General features: G+C 38.0%; 1 protein-coding gene and 1 long non-coding RNA gene across 8 annotated transcripts in view; one reads left to right on the plus strand and one right to left on the minus strand.

Annotated features, from left to right (window-relative positions):
• Nucleotides 1–19,503, minus strand: part of LOC104008008 (uncharacterized) — a 40,191-nt gene extending 20,688 nt beyond the window's left edge. The window contains exon 1 of the long non-coding RNA XR_682419.5: nt 19,196–19,503. This is a non-coding gene — a long non-coding RNA (uncharacterized LOC104008008). The remainder of the gene's footprint in view (nt 1–19,195) is intronic.
• NR6A1 (nuclear receptor subfamily 6 group A member 1) overlaps nt 1–20,721 on the plus strand; it is a 244,616-nt gene that overhangs the window by 87,700 nt on the left and 136,195 nt on the right.

The raw sequence follows: 20,721 nt of genomic DNA on the forward strand, positions 1-20,721 counted from the left end.
GGGAAGCTTGTATGCATTCTAAATTGTAAGGTCTTTTGCATGTTACATAGACTTTCTCTGTTTCATGGGGTTACTGTAGCCAAAATACTTATGATTGAAATAGACATTGGCAAACTATAAAGAAAACAGGAAAGTAAAGGCTGGATTTGATTATTAGTGGTGAAAGGAATACTATCTGAGATTAGAATGATAAGTATGTTTTGGAGAGAAAGGTCATGAGGGAATCCTGTGGGCTGCAATAAATGTGTGCCCATAGCTTGATCTGGATAGTAGTTAACATATATAATACATATGAAAAAACTTTATCAGACTTAAGATTTGTTTACCTTACCATATGTAAATTATATCTCAAAAGGTAAAATAAGGCTGGGCATAGTGGCTCATGCTTGTAATCCTAGCACTTTGGGAGGCTGAAGCAAGCAGATAGATGGCTTGAGCTCAGGAGTTTGAGACTAGCCTGGGCAACATGATGAAACCCCGTCTCTACAAAAAAATACAAAAATTAGCTAGTATGGTGGTGCCCACCTGTAGTCCCAGCTACTTGTGGGGCTGAGGCAGGAGGATCACTTGAACATGAGAGGTTGAGGCTGCAGTGAGCTGAGATCAAGCCACTGCACTCCAACCTGCGTGACAAAGTGAGACTCTGTCTCCAGAAGAAAGGAAACAGTAATAATAATTTGGAAGTAAAGCTTGGTAGTTACTATACTATTTTGACCATATATGAAAATTTGAAATATTTCATGATAGGAAACATAATCCTATCACTCTAAACATGTCAAATTATATATCTAGTTTATGAGCACTAAGGCCTTTTTTTTTTCTTCTTTAACCTGTTATTTTTGAGATTTGGAATTTTTATGTTTTTCTTGGATGCCACTGGAGGGAAATAGAGAATGAAGTCTTGTTTGTGTGGTATCAGTTGTTGAAAGGGACAAACGCAGTTTTGATCTTGAAACTAGCTTATGTGTAAATTCTTTTCAGTCTTGAATATGAGTGAAGTAAAGGTGACCACTTAGCTCTGTTAAGTATATGATTGCTCTAGTCACGAATTTTAAAGGTTCTATCGTTCATAAGTTTGTCTAGTACTTATTGAGGACTTGCCATATATCTGATATTGTGAGAAGAACTGTCCCAAACGGTGACATTACTATTTCATTTTGCATTTGAGGTTACTGAGGATCTGGATACTTAAACTTACAATGTCAGAATATAAACAAGAAAGTAATCATCACTCTATAAACTGATTCTTTATTGCCACAAATGGATTATCACTACTTTAGGAGAGATCCTGTTTTTGAAGTCTACTGTTTTAGAAGTCTTTTTAGAGCTTGTACTAAGTGGCCTTTAAAAATCTCATAATAATTTCTAACACTTTCTTAATAACTTGGCAGTATGGCTTTGTCATTTAAAACAAAATCTGGAGGAAAGGAAAATATTTATTTCCCTGTGGCATGAAAAGAGGCTATATGTAGGTCATTTTTTTTTTTTTAAATAAAAGGCAAGAAAGTCTCCCTCCAGACCACATCAGAACTATGCCATCTTGGTACGGGGCCCTTACCAGAGTAATGATGTAAGAATCTGAGAGTACATAGTGCAGCTGCCAAAGCTCATAATGTTTAATTTCAGCACTGTCTGTTTGCCAGAGTTTGCAGCTCAATATTTTTTTCTGTATGGATCAAATTATAATCACATATATTTATCTTATTGGGGTAGGAGAAGTAAAGAGTTATTGTTTGATAAATTTGCCATTTTCCTAGGGAATGGTGCTGTTTTGCCTGTCACATGCTTCTGAGCATTATCCCCCCACTGGTTCCTAAGAACTTATTCTCCTGGGTGAATTCTTCTAACTTGTGACACAGAGGGGCAATTCACACCTTGCCTGTTTATACTTTGCAAGAAAACCCTTCTCTTAGCATGGGTATCTATTCAGGCAGTTCCATGTGCTACATTCCATCCATTTGCCAAGTCTTGGACTCGTATCCAAAGTACAATATTTGAGTATACAATTACACCTACACATACCGGCAAGAGCGTACTTTTTCCTAGCCTCTCTTGGAGAACGCTTGAAGCCAGAGAAGCAAATCCAGATGTTCTGGATTGAGTTTGGCACCTTCAATTGAGAATTCTAGATGGAAAGATTTCATTTGGAAGTGTACCAGGCTTGCCCAGCAGTTGCTTCCTGTTGCTAACCATCATATTTTTATGACCAAAGATTCTAGACTGCCTCCTTTGTTGAGCAGAAAGAATTACACACTAGGGCCACATGGGAAGCGGCTTCTCATCATTTGAGAGAAATATCAGCAGGCATGCAGAAGAGGGTAGCCTTGCTGTTGGGAATAAATGTGGGTTGAGAGCAGGTACAACTACAGCTGCAGCTCTTTAGCCAGACCTGGCTTTATTTAAATTTCAAACAGAAATCTTTGACATCAACCTAAGTGAACCATTATTGGCTGTCTGCCACCTAACAGTACCTTGTACAAGGAGGAGGTGCTCTCTGACTGTATTCAGTCAACACTTATTGAACACCTTCTGTGTGTGCCAGGCAATGTGCTAGATGCTGGTGATGAATAAAGTATTTTTTCAAGAAGTTACAGTCTGGTAGGAGGCACAGACCCTTAGACAGATAAATTACAATTCACTGATTTTATTTGTTGCTTATACAATTTAGTATTTTGTTTGCTTTGTAAGTCAGCAACATAAGCCAGTCCACAGGATTAACTCCATAACTTTCTAAGTAAGAACAGGCATAGGATTTCCTTTCAGTTCTAAAGAATGCTTACTTGCTTACATTTTTGCGTCTTTAGATACCTCTTCTGACTTGCCCAGGGATGAAGTTTGTGGAGTATGGGAAGAAAAGACTAGTATAAGGCAGGAAGGCATTTCTAAGAAAGCTTCCAGAATTGATTATTTTGTCCTAAGAGATGTTTTCTTCACTTAAAAATTATGTGAGAACGCACAAAGGTTAGCTGTGTTGGTTATCAGTTTGTTGTAAGGTAAGAGCAAGAAAAATCATTTTCCTCTATCTCTGGAATGTAGGACTCCTTTATCTGAGTGATTACATGGTTAAGGCGGAGCTAGAAAATACATTTCCTTCATACCTGTTTCTGGATGGATGAGGTCACATTTACTTAGTAGTTATATAGTTCCTGTGTTGTAATTTGCTATTCCTTCAGCCTTTTTTCCTCCCGTTTTTGAAGACGGGTATATGAATATTTCCATTGGGCCTCTCTTAAATACAAGAAAAATATTAAGTTGCTTATGTCCAAATTCATTTCTTTGACGTGAAGCAGCCTCAAAGCATGTGTACCTCTGTTATTAAGATAATAATAGTTAATATTTATATAGCACTTATGTTCCAGGTTTTATTTTTAGGACTTTATATGTAAAGCACTTAAAAGAGGGCTTGTCTTATCCCCATAACAACCCAGTAAGATAGATACTTATTATTTTTCCCATTTTACAGATGAAAATAGAAAGACACAGTAAGGGAAATAAATTGCCCAAGATCACACAGGTATTAAGTGGCAGAGCCAGGATTTGAACTCAGGAAATCCAGCTTCATAGCGTTCTTAATTGCTGCACTGTACCATTTCATACTCAGTTTGATACTGAATGATATGGAGTTCCCAAAGAGTGTAAGGGGTAACATCTACCATTTGAGTGCCTCCTGTGTACCTAGGCATTGTATATGTCATTTTACTTCTTTTCAATCTTAAGGGTGTGTGAATTGGTCTCCATTTTACAGATGATGATATGATAATATCAGCTAACATTTATGGAGCACTTACTATGGGTCAGGCATTGTACTAAGTGGTTTACTTATATTACCTCATTTAATGTTGACAGTAGTTATGTGGATGATTATTCTCATTTTGGAAATGAGAAAACTGAAGCTAGAGAAAAGTCATTTGCTGAGGGTCACGTAGCTAAGAAGGGACAGAGCTAAGATTTGAAGACAGATGCCAAGATCTTAATTACCACCTAATATGTGATGGAAAATAGTAATTAGCTAGAAATTCCAACAATGAGGTGAATCTCAGAGGACAGAGCCTAGTTCCAAATCTTGTTCCTCATCCTTAATCCTCATATATTTGTTGATTAATTATTGCCCTTGCTTATCTTCTTTAGGTGCTCACAATAGAGAAATTTGACAGGTGTCAGAGATGACCTTCTTGTCTGAAAATAGGAGATTTTTGTCTAACTGATGTCTTCATGAAACCATGCAGTTAGTGAACTTGTCTTTTATGAAAGCTTTAACTTTTTTCTTTAATTATATTTGCCTAGGATTCATTACTCTATAGATTTCTTTTTTATATCTTCACAGGCATTCCTAAAAGTCATAGTGGGGCATTTTTAAGCATCTATGATATTTATTTCTGCCTCAGCCTCCCAAGTAGCTAGGACTGCAGGCACATGCCACCGTACCCAGGTTGAGATTCTGGTTTTGAGGTATTGTACTTTAGTTTATTTTTCCTCCTTAGGATTGTAAATTTATTTTCTTTACCACCTGAGATATGGCGGTATTGTGTTGAAGTTTTTTTGTCTTTTAAATTATGGGAGTTTTATGGGAGAACCTTCATATGTCTCACCGAGTCTTCAGTAGTTGTGGTTAACTTTTTCTTGTCACTCAGCTGGAGTGCAGTGGTATAATCAAAGCTCACTGTAACCACAGCCTCAACTTCCTGGGCTCAAGTGATCCTCCCACATCAGCCTCCCAAGTAGATGGGACTACAGGCACATGCCACCATGCCTGGCTACTTTTTGTATTTTTTCTGGAGATGGAGTTTTGCCATGTTGCCGAGGCTGATCTCAAACTCCTGGGCTCAAGCAATCCGCTAGCCTTGGCCTCTCAAAGTGCTAAGATTACAGGCATGAGCTACCGCGCCTGGCTCAGTTGTAGTTAACTCTTGAATCTTACATGTCACTCACTCTTGGGCAAACACAACCTAATCATTTCAGAAATGAATATGTTTTCTGTTCCCTCCCTTTCCCCAAATGTCTTTTATTTTTCTGTCATTCTAGATTTTTCCTCTTCTTTCTCTCCAACCAGTTGGTCACTAAGATTCATTAAGTCTGCCCCTCAAATATCTATCAGAATCTAGCCCAAGGTACTTAGCATCACTAGATATCAGAGAAATGAAATTTTAAAAAAGGATATACCACTGCATACCCACCACACTGACATACAAATTGTTGGTGAAAACAAGTGGAACACTCAAATTCTGTTGGCAGAAGTGGTATATAAATTGATACAAACCTTTGAAACCTCTAGTAGCATCTGGGAAACTTGAACTTAAGCAATTCTTTTTTTTTTTTGAAACGGAGTCTCGCTCTGTCGCCCAGGCTGGAGTGCGGTGGCATGATCTCGGCTCACTGCAACCTCTGCCTCCCAGGGTCAAGCGATTCTCCTGCCTCAGCCTCCTGAGTAGCTGGGACTACAGGCTCGTGCCATCACACTCGGCTGATTTTTGTGTTTTTAGTAGAGACGGGATTTCACTATGTTGGCCAGGCTGGTCTAGAACTCCTGACCTCATGATCTGCCCGCCTCGGCCTCCCAAAGTGCTGGGATTACAGGTGTCAGCCACTGTGTCCAGCCAAGCAATTCCATTTCTAGGCATATACCCAACAAAAATGCATAATGTGTGCAGTGAAAGATATGTACAAGAATGTATATCATAGCATTATCTGTAATAGTCCCAAACTAGAAACAACTAAATATCCATCAATAGTAGAATGGACAAATAAGTGTGGGAGAATACATATAATGGAATACTGCACAGTAGTAATAAGAGCACACCATCACAACATGCCGCAGCATGGTTGCGTCTCCCAGACAGGATGTTGAGGAAACGAAGTCAGGCACAAAATATTCCATAGTATGGAATTCTCTTTATATAAGTTCAAAAATAGACAAAACTAGATGATAGAGATCAGAATAGTGGTTACCTTTATTGAGACGATAAAATAGCTGGAGGGCACAAGGTTCTGAGGTGTTAGTAATGTTTTACATCTTGATTTAGATGTTGGTTTCCTAGGTATGTTCACTTTGTAAAAGTTCGTTGAACTGTTTGAGATGTGTGCACTTTACTGTATTTTTACACTTGAATAAAAAAGTTTCTTTTAAGAAAAAGCTAGACAGCAACTGGGTTTAAAAGTTTGAGGTAAAACATAGGACTCAAGTACTTGTGTTAAAATACCATCTCTAGTTAATGACTTTGTGTTAGTCACTTAAGAGTGGCCTTAAAGAATGACTTTTTCCTTTATATTTATATTTTCCTGTGTATTTACATTAGGTAAACTTAGTTGATCTAATTAATAATACTTTTAGGCCAGGAGTAGGGTTGTGAGAAGGTTGATGAGGTTCCACTTTTTATTCTATAATACTTCTTATATTTGAGTTATTTTTCAGTTAATATTTTAAGCGTGTTCCTTTTTAAAAAAGAATAAATGTCTTTGGAGGAAATATTAAGTACCACGACAAAGTAATACAGTAAGATATTTGGGGTCATGTGAAACCTTATGGTGCCTTGCAAATCAGATACCATTTGGTGATAACTCATTTTACAGCTCAGGAAAATAGCAGTAGATGTTTTTCAGAGGTTGAATAGAGCAAAATGTAAAACACACACACAAAAGCACTCCAGTTTGCATCTTTTTAAAAAAGTTGTGGATTAAGACTGTAAGAAATTTACCATCTTAACCCTTTTAAAATATACAGTTCAGTAGTACATATTCACTTTGTTGTGCAACAGATCTCCAGAACTTTTTCACCTTGCAAAACTGAAATTCTGTACCCATTAAAACAACTCCCATTTCCCCTCGTTCCAGTTCCTGGTAATCACCATTCTACTTTGTTTCTATGTATTTGACTACTTTAGATATCTTATATAAGTAGAATCATACAGTATGTGTCGTTTTGTGATTTCATTTAGCATAATGTCCTCAAAATTCACTTATGTTGTAGTATGTGACAGCCCTTTGCATCTCTACTGCCACCACTGTGGTCAAAACCATTTTTTTCATCTGAATAACTGCAACGGCCCAAGTGGTCTCCTTGCTTCCAGTCTTCCCAATTCTTATCTATCTTCTATCCAGTTGCTAAATGCAAATTTAACTTTGCTTGACAACCTGATACCCTGACAATCTTTAGATAAAAATCTAAATGCTTTAACCTGACATGGGCTTTTATTTTTGGGCCCCCAATATCCTACTGCTAGGCCACATCTTTTCCTCACTGCTCTTAAACACACCCTTTGTTTCATCCACTCTGAATTTCTTCCCTGATCGTGCTGTTTCATGTCCCCGGTCACTATTTGTTGACAGTGAATCATAAATGGATCATGACTTTTGCTGAAGCTGTGTTTGTCAGCTGCCTCTGCTGGAGCTAACCTGGAGACATAATGTCAGAATATAATAATTTAATACTAAGATAGACTTCTCATTTCCTAGCTTTTTAGACCTTTTCTCAACAACTAAAAATAATCTGATCTGAAAATAGACAAATAAAAGAAATTCGAGAAATATGTGTTTTTGTTTTTTGTTCTTTGAAAGTGTCTCACTTGGTCTTTTAGGTTGGAGTACAATGGCCTGATAGCCCACTGCAGCCTCCAACTCCTGGGCTTGAGCCATCCTCCTGCCTCAGCCTCTCAAGTAGCTGGGACGGTAGGCGTGTGCCATCACAGCTGGCTAATTTTTTGATTTTTTTTTGTTGTTGTTGTTGCAGAGATGAGGTCTTGCTATGTTGGCTGGGCTGGTCTCAAACTCCTGGCTTCAAGCAGTCCTCCTGCCTCAGTTTCCCAAAGTGCTGGGATTACAGGCATGAACCGCTCTGCCAGGCTAAGAAGTATGTTGACCAAATTTATGTGAGGGGAAGGGTAGGGGGAAAAATGGTATGTAAGTTTCTTATTTTAAAGTCTTTATTCTACTTGGCCCTTTAACAAATAAGACATCAAGTTTCTCTAACTTGCTGTAATCTTAATTCAGTAAGTATTTATCGAGGGCCTACTAGACATATTTATTCCTATGAGTCAAGAAAATAAGGCTGGGCATGGTGGCTCACCCCTGTAATTCCAGCACTTTGGGAGGCCAAGGTGGGTGGATCACCTGAGGTCAGGAGTTCAAGACTAGCCTGGTCAACATAGTGAAACCCCATCTCTACTAAAAATACAAAAATTAGCCGGGCATGGTGGTATGCACCTGTAATCTTAGCTACTCGAATTCCTCTTGACTATAGGTACTTGGGTAAACATTCCTGTGTGCTGGTAAGAGGCCATGCTAATGGAATCTATCCCGTTGGATTGTATTGCCTCTTTTCCTCCTCCCAAGAAATTTTGATATTTAAGTTGATTATTCATTGTCTTGAAATGTTTTCCTTTTTCTAGCCACAGTCTGAGACATGTGATATTTCAACAGGTAGGCAGGGCAAATGTTCTGTGATATAAGAGGGCCACATTGTGAAGGTACTGAAGGCAGGATTTTTGAAGAAAGAACTCTTTCTGACAACTTTGAGTCTCTTATATATAAAAGTACCCGAAACAAAGTTGTTCAGTAAGTATTTGTTGAATAAATGCCATTTTTGGTTATTTGTTTACCTTGATAAGAATTTATAGAATTTTCTGTTATATTTGGGAAACCAAAGTATATATCCATATTTAATACTGTTTGCTGACAAAAATTTGAAATAATTCAGACATAAAAACATTGATTTTTGTGCATCTTAATTTATGAACAGTGTTTTCGATGTCAGTTTTTTTCTCCAATGGTGAGAGTGATTCTTAATTCATTTCGTCAGTTCCAACTAATGAAATACATCTATGAGAAGAATGTTTTGATTTGTTTTTACTTCTGAGATTTCTAGAACCTAATATTATACTGTGTCCTGTTAGAGGGTTTTCAATATTGCTATCAACTGCCTGGTATTTGTTAGGGATGTATAATTTGTCTTCTTAGGGAGATCCCTACTTATGTTTATTTCATTTTGAGTTTTCCTTTAAAACTCCCCTTTTTTTCTCTTTATTGAGTAAACAGAAACTGTATTATATTTGGGTAGCAGCTAATTATGTATAGCACATTCTCAGTGTTTGCAAGCTTAGGATGAGACAGATACTGTCAGTACCTGCTGGCAGGGATGTACGTTGGTCAGACCAAAAAAATTGTCAGAAATATGGACAGTGATTTCTGTATAAGTGTGTTCATTGAATTAGTATTTATATTAGAGAATAATTGGAAACCATCCAGATATCTACAAAAACCATTTTTAATGACTTGAAAATATGCTTGTAAGTGAACAAATGATTGTGAAAAATCAGTGTTGAGAATGGATTCCATTGTGTATGAACTACACTAAGATATTAGTAAGAATTTTTTCTGTGAGTGAGATTATAGGTGACAAATTTTACTTTTTATGTTTTTCTGTATTATCTAAGTTTTCTACATATTAATATATCAGTGTCATTTGTATAGTGGCAGAAAAACTCCTAGTACAGTTGACCCTTGAACAACATGAATTTGAATCACGCAGGTCCACTTATGTGTGGATATTTTTCAATAAAAGTTACACTAAGTATGCCTGCCTCTTCTGCCTCCCCTTCCACCTCTTCTGCCACCCTTGTGACAGCAAGACCAACCCCTTCTCTTCCTCCTCCTCTTTGGCCTACTCAGTGTGAAGGCAGTGAGGATGAAGGCCTTTGTGACACTATACTTCCCCTTAATGAATAGTAAATATATTCTGTGTTCCTTATGATTTTCTTAATAACATTTTCTTTTCTCTAGTTTATTATAATAATACAATATATAACACATATAACATATAAAATATGTGTTAACCAACTTATCAGTAAGGCTTCTGGTCAACAGTAGGCTATTAGTAAAGTTTTGGGGGAGTCAAAAATTATACATGGATTTTTGACTGCATGGGAGGTTGGTCCCCCTAACCCCTTGTGATGTTTAAGGATCAAGTGTATTTTAAAGGTCACTAGTAATTAAAATGAATGAGACTAGAGGGAAATTTCTCAAATGTTGACAGCAGGTATCTTTAGCTTGTGAGATTATAAATAACTTAAAAAGTTATGATTAAATTTTTGTCTTTATATTTTTGTTCTCAGTTCATCTGTAGTAAGCATACTGCTACGATAAGATGAAAAAGTAAGTTATTTTACAAGGTATATCACTACAGTCAGGCTAAGAATATTCCTTCAGAGAACATTTTTATGAGGCTTTTATAATAGTCTTCAGAGGAAAGACATGCTTTCTATGCCCTTCTTGATGGCTGTGGTAGGACCTGAGACTCCAAATCTTTTAGATATTTTTCTTCTATACAATTTCTGATTAAATTTGTTGAAATAGTAATACTACTAGAGAGAAATTGCCCTACCCTTTGAAATCTGTGTGAGGACAGTGATCTACTTCACCATTAATATCCCAACTTTAAAGTAGTTTTGTGTTTGGGATATACAGTAGCATTTCATTCATTAATGGTTCTGCTTGGCTCTTAACACCTGTAGCACGTATTTTAGATATATTTATGCCTTTGAAACCTGTTATTTTTTAAAACTATATTCATGTATATTCTCATATACATGAATATGAAAGTAGGGTGGATAAGCCGGGCGGACGCAGTGGCTCACACCTGTAATCCCAGCACTTTGGGACGCTGGGGTGGGTGGATCATGAGGTCAGGAGTTCAAGACCAGCCTGGCCAAGATGGCGAAACCCCATATCTACTGAAAATACAAAAATTTAGCCAGGCGTGGCGGGTGCCTGTAATCCCAGCTACTCAGGAGGCTGAGGCAAAGAATTGCTTGAACCCAGGAGGCGGAGGTTGCAGTGAGCCGACATTGCACCACTGCACTCCAGCCTGGGTGACAGAGTGAGATTCTGTCTCAAAAAAAAAAAAAAAAGTAGGCTGGATAATAGTAATATTTGCAATTTGTAGAACCATAGCTACTACATACGAAGCATCTGTGGTGTTCTAGGTGCTATGCTAGACACAGGCAAACATATAATTCTTACAACAGCCCTATAAAGTGGTATTATTTCCCCCGCCCCCGCCAGGGAAGGAACCTGAGATTCAGAGAGGCACATTTCACAATGTCAGTAAGTGCTCAAGCTGATACAGAGTCAAGTCTCTGTGACTATAGTGCCCGAGTACAAGACCTTTGTCTTGTTTATTGCTGTGTGCCTGGTGCCTAGAACAGGGTTTGGGATATACTAAGCTGTCAACAGATGTCCTTTGAATGAATGAACTATACCTAGAAGCTCTTAAATGGCCAGGCAAAAGGAATTTTTCTGTTCTAGTAATAGAGGATTATACAGAGAAATGAGCCTGAGAAAATGTAATGGTATTAGAAAGCCAAATGGAGGCCGGGCATGGTTGCTCATGCTTGTAATCCCAGCACTTTGGAAGGCCAAGGCGGGTGGATTGCTTGAGCCCAGGCGTTCGAGACTAGCCTGGGCAACATGGCAAAACCCTGTTTCTACAAAAAATACACAAATTAGGTGGGCATGGTGGTGCATGCCTGTGGTCCCAGCTACTCGGGAGGTTGAGGCAGGAGAATTGCTTGTCTCTGGGAGGTGGAGGTTACAGTGAGCCAAGATTGCACTACTACACTCCAGCCTGGGCAACAAAGTGAGACCCTGTCTCAAAAAAAAAGAAAAAAAAAAAAAAAAAAAGAACCACATAGAGGTAATTCCACCAAAATCTAGGTCACAATAACAGATAACCAAATTGGGGTCTTCTTTTTTTTTGGTGTAACTGTCTAATTTGCTCTGAATACATTTGCCAGACCTCTTTTCCACTTGACTTTGATATTCAGTGAACAAAGAAAAAGAAAAAGCCACATGATATTGAGTCTACTAGTGAGAAAAATCTAGTTGGAAATCCAACATCTTTAATATCAGGTAACTGGAATATAAATTTCTTAATTGGAACTTTTGGATCTTGGGAGCTTCCTGCTCTGTGGAGATAATATTGCTTCATTGTGGCAAATACGTGTACTTTACCCCATTGGTAACAACAACTTCATTGTATTAGTCCTAGGACAACAAAGAGTAAATTCCAATTGGAAGAGGGGTTAATATTTAGACACTCTGTAGGCGTCTTTCTGGTTCGTAAGATTAATTGCCACAGAAAGCCAATAGTGACTCTGGTCTCATTCTGTTCGTAGTTATCGTCCATGTCTCAAATATTCTTGGTTGTTAAGAGCCCAGATTAGTCATGGGTTGAGTACTACCTAGCTGTGTAATCATGATCATTATAGCATGTGTCATTAAAGGAAATGGTAACTGCTGAGAACATAGTCTTCAGGAAGGAGATGAAGGAAACATGCTTTACATTTAATGCTCTTGTGTATCATGATCTGCTCCTGCAACATCATTTCATACCCAGACTCGCTTTATTTCATCCTCTCCAGAAATTATCTTGTTCTTAAACATCTATTAAAAGGTGACTCAGTTTTTATATGAGAGAGTGGTTTACCATAGATCTGACTAATGGTCATTATGGAACCAGCCTGTGTATTTGAAGGTATTTTATTTTCTTAATGGCTTGATGACTCCATTGAAAGTCTGTTAAGATCTTATAGTTTAGCATAATTCTTTGGTTGAATGAAATGGAGCTGAGCGTATTTTTCCATTATTTTATGAATTATGTTAGTTTGACTTCAACAAATGGCAAGGCAGTTTCCCAAATCATTGGACCATTCCCAAAATTTCTGAACTCAGCTCACTGCCGTTTATTTATTTTATTCTTTTTTTTTTTTTGAGAAAGGTTCTTGTTGTCACCCTGGCTGTAGTGCAGTGGGGTGAACATGGCTCACTGCAGCCTCAACCTCAAGTGATCCTCCTGCCTTAGCCTCCTGTGTAGCTGGGACCAGAGGCACACACCACCAAGTCTGGCTAATTTTTACTTTTTTTTTTTTTTTTTGTAGATACAAGGATCTTATTATATTGCCCAGCCTGGTCTTGAACTCCTGGGCTCTAGTGATCCTCCCAGCTTTGCCTCCCAAAGTGCTGGGATTACAGGTGTGAGCTACTGTCGCTGGCCCCTGCCATTTCTTGAATGATAGGGCTTCTGGCCCATGGTTATCCCAGTTTATAGCTTGTTAGCTCCATGAAGGCAGGTAATATATTTGGTCAACCTGTGTCTAATACTGTACATGATACATATTAGAAGCTTAATATTGATTAGATGAATGACTGGAAAAAAGGTTCTGCTTGATTAGCGTTCAGTAAGAACCAGTACCATCTGCTGAGGATCTTGAGGAACCTTTCCTCTGGAGAGCTTTTGTGATTTATCAGAATCATTCATTCATCCATTCATTCATTCATTATCTATTTATTTATCTGTCTAATCCGTCTGTCTGCTTCAGCAGTCCTGTAAAATATTCTGTGGTGGTGAGGTATTGGAGAGACAGGATGGAGAACCCTCTGGCATATCCAGATTCTTACCTTTAAGTGCTGTCTGTTCTTTAGCTTTTAGTATGAATGTGTTCTTTGGACCACCAGTGGTAATAGAGACTCAGAGAGAAGCAACTTGTTAAAAGTCATCTAGCTAAACAGTGGCAGAGCTAAGATATGACATCATATCTAGTTCAGCCAGTTTCTGGGAGAAAACCCTCCTTCTAAACTACATCGCACAATCTCCCTTACACTTCCGCTGTTTGCTTTAGAGAATCTACTGCCTTATGTCCTCCAAAAGGTTATGTGGCATATCCAGCATTTTTCACTTATTTGGCATCATTAAGAAACACTGATTTCTCATTCCTGCTGGATTATTATCAACTTTAAAATGAATCCACAGATGTAGTAGGAAAATACCTTGCCCAGGAATTCCTTCTTAAATCTTTGATTTTAAGACATGAATTTTCTGTGTTTTCAAATTATTTTAATTTCTCACTCTTGGACAGTATTTTAGGACTTTGATGTTGTTGTTTTAATCACCAAGAGGAAGTCGTAGAAATCTTACTCAGAAGAGTCTCTAGGAAATATTAATTCTTATTTTAAGAAAAGGGTTCTTTGTTTTTTTTATACTTAATGGTATAACTTTGTATCAGCATTAAATTATACCTTACATTATTGAAGTCTGACGTTCCACCTCACTTTTCAAATAATACTTTTTCTGTATTCATTCAGTTCATTCAATATTTATGTTTCTAAGATTTCAAGTTATTTGTGCAGTGTTGACAGTTTTTACATTCATATGTTTGTTTTAATTTAAAATTTAAATGGAGGATGGCCTGTGCTGTGAACCAGCCTGGAACCCTTCTATTTCCATTCTTTGTGGTCTCAGACGATGAACAGAACCTCAAGCCCTTACTGAGTGTTCACAGAATTGGCATTTCCAGAGTGTTTTCCATGTACCAGAAACACCGGTCAGTGTTTATATACATATCCTTGACTCTGAAAACAGCCTGGCAGGAAGGTATTGATATTTGTATTTTATGAATGAAGAGTCTGAGACAAAGAGGGGAAGTGACTTGTACAAGATCCTGTAGTAAATAAGGGGCAGAGCCAGGATTCCAGCCCCTGTTCACTTGACCCTAAGACTCATGTTTCTTGCACCAAGCAGGCATAAGATAGGCTGAGAATGGCATCCGAATTTAAGAATCTCACATGCATGTTTATCACGTCCAATTTATTTGATGGTAGATTTGGGGGTTAAGACGTGGTCATCATAGAAGTCCTTTGGCTTTCTAAATTTTTTTTTAAAACCACAGAAGCTTGTGGGTAGTACCATTTGTTGCACTCGGTCTTGACCATAAACCAAGTTCACAGTAATCGAAGGCTATAATGCACTGGGTGTTTTGCCAATTCATTACTACTGTTACTATTATACAATCTAGATTGTTTAAAATGTTTCTTGGAAAAAAGACCTAATTCATCATTTCTTTAAGGATTTTCATTTAAAGTTTTTCTGTATGCTTCTGTCATCTCAGCAAGGGAGAATAAGGCTTCTTATCATTGTATTTCTAATATAGCTTTTTAAGTTTTCCTGAACAGATATCAGCTTCCCAGTATTTGGAGATCATTGCTTTGTACTCAGATAAAAATTTGCTTTCTGTTTATAGACCTTTGTCGTCTTATCTAAAATCTAACCCTACATCCCTAAGTATAAGACTGAACACACGAGAACATGCTGATTATGTAAGCCAAATATGACATGAGTTTTTTTTGACAAAGCAGGCTGCATGGGACAGCATGGTCACACATCGGCTGGGAAAGCAATCTCCTGTCCAAATGTTTCATTTTATTCCAGTTGAATTGCTGACATGGCCAGCATTAATATTTTAGGATACTTGTTTATGAAGGCTTGCCTTGTGTTTTGAATAGTATCTATCTGATAGTCTACAAGGAGTCACATTGTGAGTATTTAAGGGGAAAAATGTAATAATAATAGCTACTCTTTTTTGGAATCTCTACCATGTGCCTGGCACCTTACTAGATACTTTACATACTTCACTGTGAGCCGTTCTATATAAATCCTGCAGGGTGTCTATTTCCCCATTTTGCAGGTAAGGATACTAAGTTTCAGAGGGGTAAATTAATTTGCCTAATATCATCTAGCTAGCAAAGTTGATACTCATAAACCTACTCAAGACCAAGTGACTTCTGGGTCCTGGTTTTTTGTTACACATATTGTCCATTGCTGTGATACCATGAAACTATTGAATTAATTGTCTCATATGTTTAGGAAGAAGTTTTTGACACTAAATTAGTACCATTCTGGAGCATTTCACGTACTCTGGCCATGACTACCTGTCTTCCAGTACTATCTAATATTCTTTGTAACTTCTTCATTGCAACCAAGGGGAAAAAAAATGGACCTGGACCTCTTTTCTCATCCTTGGTTTCAAATGCTTTTTTTTTTTTTTAAAGGTATTTCTCAAGTATTATGGCACTAGCTATCTTGTCATACTTGTCATTGTATTTTTTACTTAAATTTTTTCATGTCCAGCTGGATGTGTAGTTGAAGATGGGTATGCTGGATATAAGCATAGCCCAGATCAGCACTGTCCAGTAGAACTTTCTGCAGTGATAGAAATGTCTTATATCTGGGCTATCCCATATGATAGTCACATGAGGCTATTGAGTGCTTGAAATGTGGTGTGTATAACTAAAGAACTGAGTTTTCTGTTTTATTTAATTTTGATTAATTTAAATCAAAATAGCCACATAGAGCTAGTTGCTACTGTATTGGACAACGCACTTTGGGATAGTAACTGATGTTTGTGTTTGGTGAGTAATAATAGTATTTGAGGAAGCCCAATTGTTGGTAGCTTAAAGGTTGCTATTATGTTTACCAGCACCATTAAATCTGGCACGTGTTCAGCTTCACACCGTATTATCATGGGACCAAATAGATTAGAATAATTGATGTTTCCAAAGCCTTTTTTGACCGTTCATGGTCTCATTTGATAAATCTTTCAGATATGATATCATTTCGAACTTGTGTTTACTAATGGATCACAGAAGAAGGGCAGAAGAGCAAAACCATTTATAGCTTCCTTGTGCAGGGTCTCCTTCTGTTGAAATGGACACCAGTCTGGCCTGTTGGTGCTCAGGTTGCAGCATGAGGGCCTGGACAAGAATCCATGTACTGTTTCCCCCTGCTCGTTTGTTGAGATTGGAGAAGTATCTCTCCCTCATTCACTTAGAATATCCATTAAATTTATTTTTTAGGTCTTAAGGAAGTAGAGGCAATTTCTGATTTAGCCAGGGAGCTACACTAATTTGATAATAAATTGTAGTTTTTTTTCCTAGTATTCCAGAATAAATTCTTGGGGCTTTGATTTTAATTCTTTGTTTTGGAAAATACAACCCAGAACTCAGAAGTTTTCTGTATAATGCTAGCCTCTAAATTGGTATATATATTCTAAAGAAACTTTTGATGGAATTAAATAATAGATTTTATGTGATATTTTGGAGAGAAATTAATGTCCCTCGAGTTTTGATGTATTTAATTATTTTCTTTTGGAATTTTAAATGATACTAATTTTATTACATGTCACTTGTGTTACTAAGCGTATTTTTTTCCTGACATTTTATTTATAAAATGCTCTCCTTTCTACCAGAGTGTACAGCTAATCAACTCTGGATGCTTTTGATATTTCTTACTGTGCCAAGGGCATTGAATGAAGTTCCTTGTAGTGAGAAAAGCGAGCACATGGGACTTGTGACTTTATGTACTCCAACAATAGAGCTTTTATGACATTGGAGGTGGTTAAAAAAGCTAGAAGTAGCTCTTAAACATGGCATCTCTGTGTTGCCTTTTTTTTTTTTTTTTTTTTTTGTATTCTCAGAGCTGCCAGGAGTGCATCGAGCCTGTAATTTCCTGTTCTCTGAATCCCCCATCTTTCTGCAGCTCCAAGCTTTGTGTCCCACAGCCTGTGACTCTGTGCTAACAAATCGCTATTGTCCAGTGGGGCGAATGGTGGCTGGAACTAAAGAATTGCTGTCTGGTTTCTATTCAAATCCAGGTAGCGAGATATATGAATGGACTTTTCGAATCGTCATGTGAATAACGTCTGCTCGGCATGAAGGCTCAGAGCCACGCTAGGAAGGATTAACTCGTAGGCTGACCACTAACATCCTTTGTGGTACGAGGGAGAAACATTCCCAAGTATCATTTTATTCACACTTAATTTTCTATCCCATACCCCCAAAATAAGGCTAGCTATTTAATTAGTTGGCTGCTTTTCTCTTAATTTTTAGTGTTTCTGTTGATAATGTGTAAGTTTGGGAAAATGCTAAGTAGCTTTTCACTTAGAACACTGTTATTTTCTCTTTAAAGTTTTCTACCTTACATTTATTATAGCATAGTTATCTTTATAGCATAGATGCAGAAAGTAAGAGAGAGCTTGTTTTTTCAAGAAAACAACCCTTTAAAATACTTTCCAACCCATGAAGGGAAAAATCCTCCTTTTTTCCCCCAAGTGCATTCTACTTATTACTGTGCATTTTTCTCCCAAAGTCCAAATTTATGCAAAGAAAATAGAAACAAGTTCAAATGCAATGCATTAACCAAATAAAACAAGTCTCCTTCAAATTAGGAACCAACCTAAGCATTTGTAAAGTGTAGCAGAATCAGAATTCTTTTAAAAATTAGATTTGGAAACTGAACTATATAATTCATAATTCTCATTTTTCTGTGGAAAATTACTTTATCTTTCTCCTGTATACCTGAAAAAATGTCCATAGGCTTAAAGGGTCATGCTTTTACATTCCTTCCATATCACAGGTACTATGAAGTAAGGAGACTTTTAGGTTTCTTTTTGTCTTAAACTCAGACAGCTTTGTAAGCAGTAGTGTGTAGATTACAAGAGTTAGACAAAAGCAGGCGCGACTGAGAAGAGTTGGTGGGGGAGAAGCTTGGGGCACTTCCTGTCACTCAACACATTCCAGATCACTAAAAAATTTCCACACCCTCTGCATTCCCCCTTGCCCACTCCAGTTCCCGGTATTTTCTGATTCCATATGTTGTAGTATTTACCATACTTCTCTCCCTCACTAGGCTCTGGCAAGACTGCTTCAGAGGGGATGCATTCCTTTAGATTGCACAAAGCGGAGCTGGGAAAATGGCTGGCAGTTTCAGAATCTAGTCACGATCGCACGCATGAGCACCTCACACATCCATGTCCCTACCCGCCCCCCCGCTCCCGCCCCTGCAGCTGGCTGACCTGTCTCACCCACTGCTGGCCTATCGAACGGCCAGGACTGTCTGGTTTTGGCTCGTGCCTTTGTCCATGTCTGGCTTAGTTCCTCTCTGTCTATGCTTGCCTCTACCCCCACCGCCCCAGGCGGCACAAGTGTTTGGCCACACAAAACTAGAGATAGAAAAGGTGGTAAAAACTTCAAACTTTTCTAAATTCTCCAGCAGTTTATTTCTTGTGAATTTCTTCCTTCTTTAAATACTCCATTTTAAGAAAACAAAAAAATTAATTATCTAAAGGCAAAGAATGGAAAGCAACCTTTGTGTTCCTTATAATAACTGACTTCATAACTCTCTCCAGCTGCGTTATGGGATGTGTATAAAAAGCTTCTGTTCTGAGAACAAAGGAGCACGTGCAGAAATGAGACGAAAAAATCCACTGACAGTATTCCATTACACAAATTACTTAAAAGATTTTAGTCAAGCCCCTCAACAGATTCAATTTTAAAATGGCTTTTAGTTAAAAAAAAAAAAATTGAAAGTGCTTACCCAGTAAAAGAACCGAAGTAGTCCTGAACTGTTACGTAAGACTTTTTACAGTTGGATCTTTGTCAAAAGGGGATGGGGGTGATGGGAGAAAGCAGCAACGACAATCAAAAAAGTTCGAGCTGCTGTGGCTAGAGGACAACTTCTGTGTTTCCAGATAGGATTCTTGCTGTAGAAATGGAACTTCCAGCCAGCACAGCATCCTGTCCCAGTAGAGAAATGAGTTTGTCAGTTAAAACAAAAAAAAAAATTAGATACTGGAACCCAGGCTAGACGAGGTATTGAACCGCGCCAGATTTCCTTGCAGCCCTGTCTGCTCAGCTCGCATTGAACTATATATGACCCAGATGATGGACAGAAGCACATTTAGTCATGTGCACACTGGAAGAAAGCGGATTTGCTGGTCCCTGGCAGTGCAGGGGTTTGTCTTCTGATTGGGCTGTGCCCTGATTGGTGAAATGTGAAGCCCTCACCATTCAGAGGCCGTAATTCAGGACTGGCAGTTTGAGTGTCTGGCTGCCTCTAGTCACTGAGGGACTTTGAAGGTGTTGCTTTTGTTTGGTGGCATTACCCACCCAGAGGTTGCTTACACCTCTCTACTTGTGTCAGAAGAAATACTAGTCTTTCTGAAATACAAATAGGCAGCCGATTTTGCCTGAATCCTAAATCACCCTATTGTTGATAAACTTGGCTCTAACTGAAACCAATTATTTGATTTGAAAATTTATTGTGATCCTAACCAAGCTTCATATCCAGACCAACCCTTGGTCTTGATTTTATAGGTTTGATAAGGTAAAAATAAAAGTGGCATATTTGACTTTGAAGCCTCTATATGATATAAATTGCTCTTAATGAAAATTGGATAGATGGACAACAGAGAAGTGAAGTTTTAGATTCTGGAGTGTTTGGACGTATGAGGAAGAAGCTTTATGTCTTTTTATGCCCTTTGTGAGACTGTCACTCTTGTCCCAGTCCTAGTCACATTAGGGGTTGCTGGGGGGCGGGGGGGAGCTATGAAAGCATGGACCCTACTGAGCTGTGACATAGCCTTTAATCATGCAAGATAGCCACGGTCTGCTCTCTTCAGTCTGTCTGAACTAGGGTCCTTGGGGTTTATTTTCCATCTTTCTGAGCCACTGGGAAACCAGGTCATTATACAGGACTGTCATTTGTGACATTTTTGTTTAGTACATGGCAGTTGCTTTGTTTATTTAATGCAAGTTGACACTTCTTTAAAGTTTCAAAACAGTAAAGTTGTTTTGTGAGACCTTGACTCTGATATATGAAATCTACTCTACATGGACCAATCATTTTTTTCCATAGACTTTCTTGTCTCTTTAGAAATTAGCTTATAGAGTCCTAAATTGATACTTAAACATACCAATAGTTCTGTTTATTTCCTGCCTTTCTCACACTTTTTGAAATAATTCCATCTGTCTCTTTTGCTGTAAATTTTGGGTTTGGATGTTTGTACTTGGAATTTTTTAGATGTTGACTACATTATGCAGCACCTTCCATATGAGGACTAC

The sequence above is a fragment of the Pan troglodytes genome, chromosome 11, assembly GCF_028858775.2.
Source record: "Pan troglodytes isolate AG18354 chromosome 11, NHGRI_mPanTro3-v2.0_pri, whole genome shotgun sequence".
Lineage (NCBI taxonomy): Eukaryota > Metazoa > Chordata > Mammalia > Primates > Hominidae > Pan > Pan troglodytes.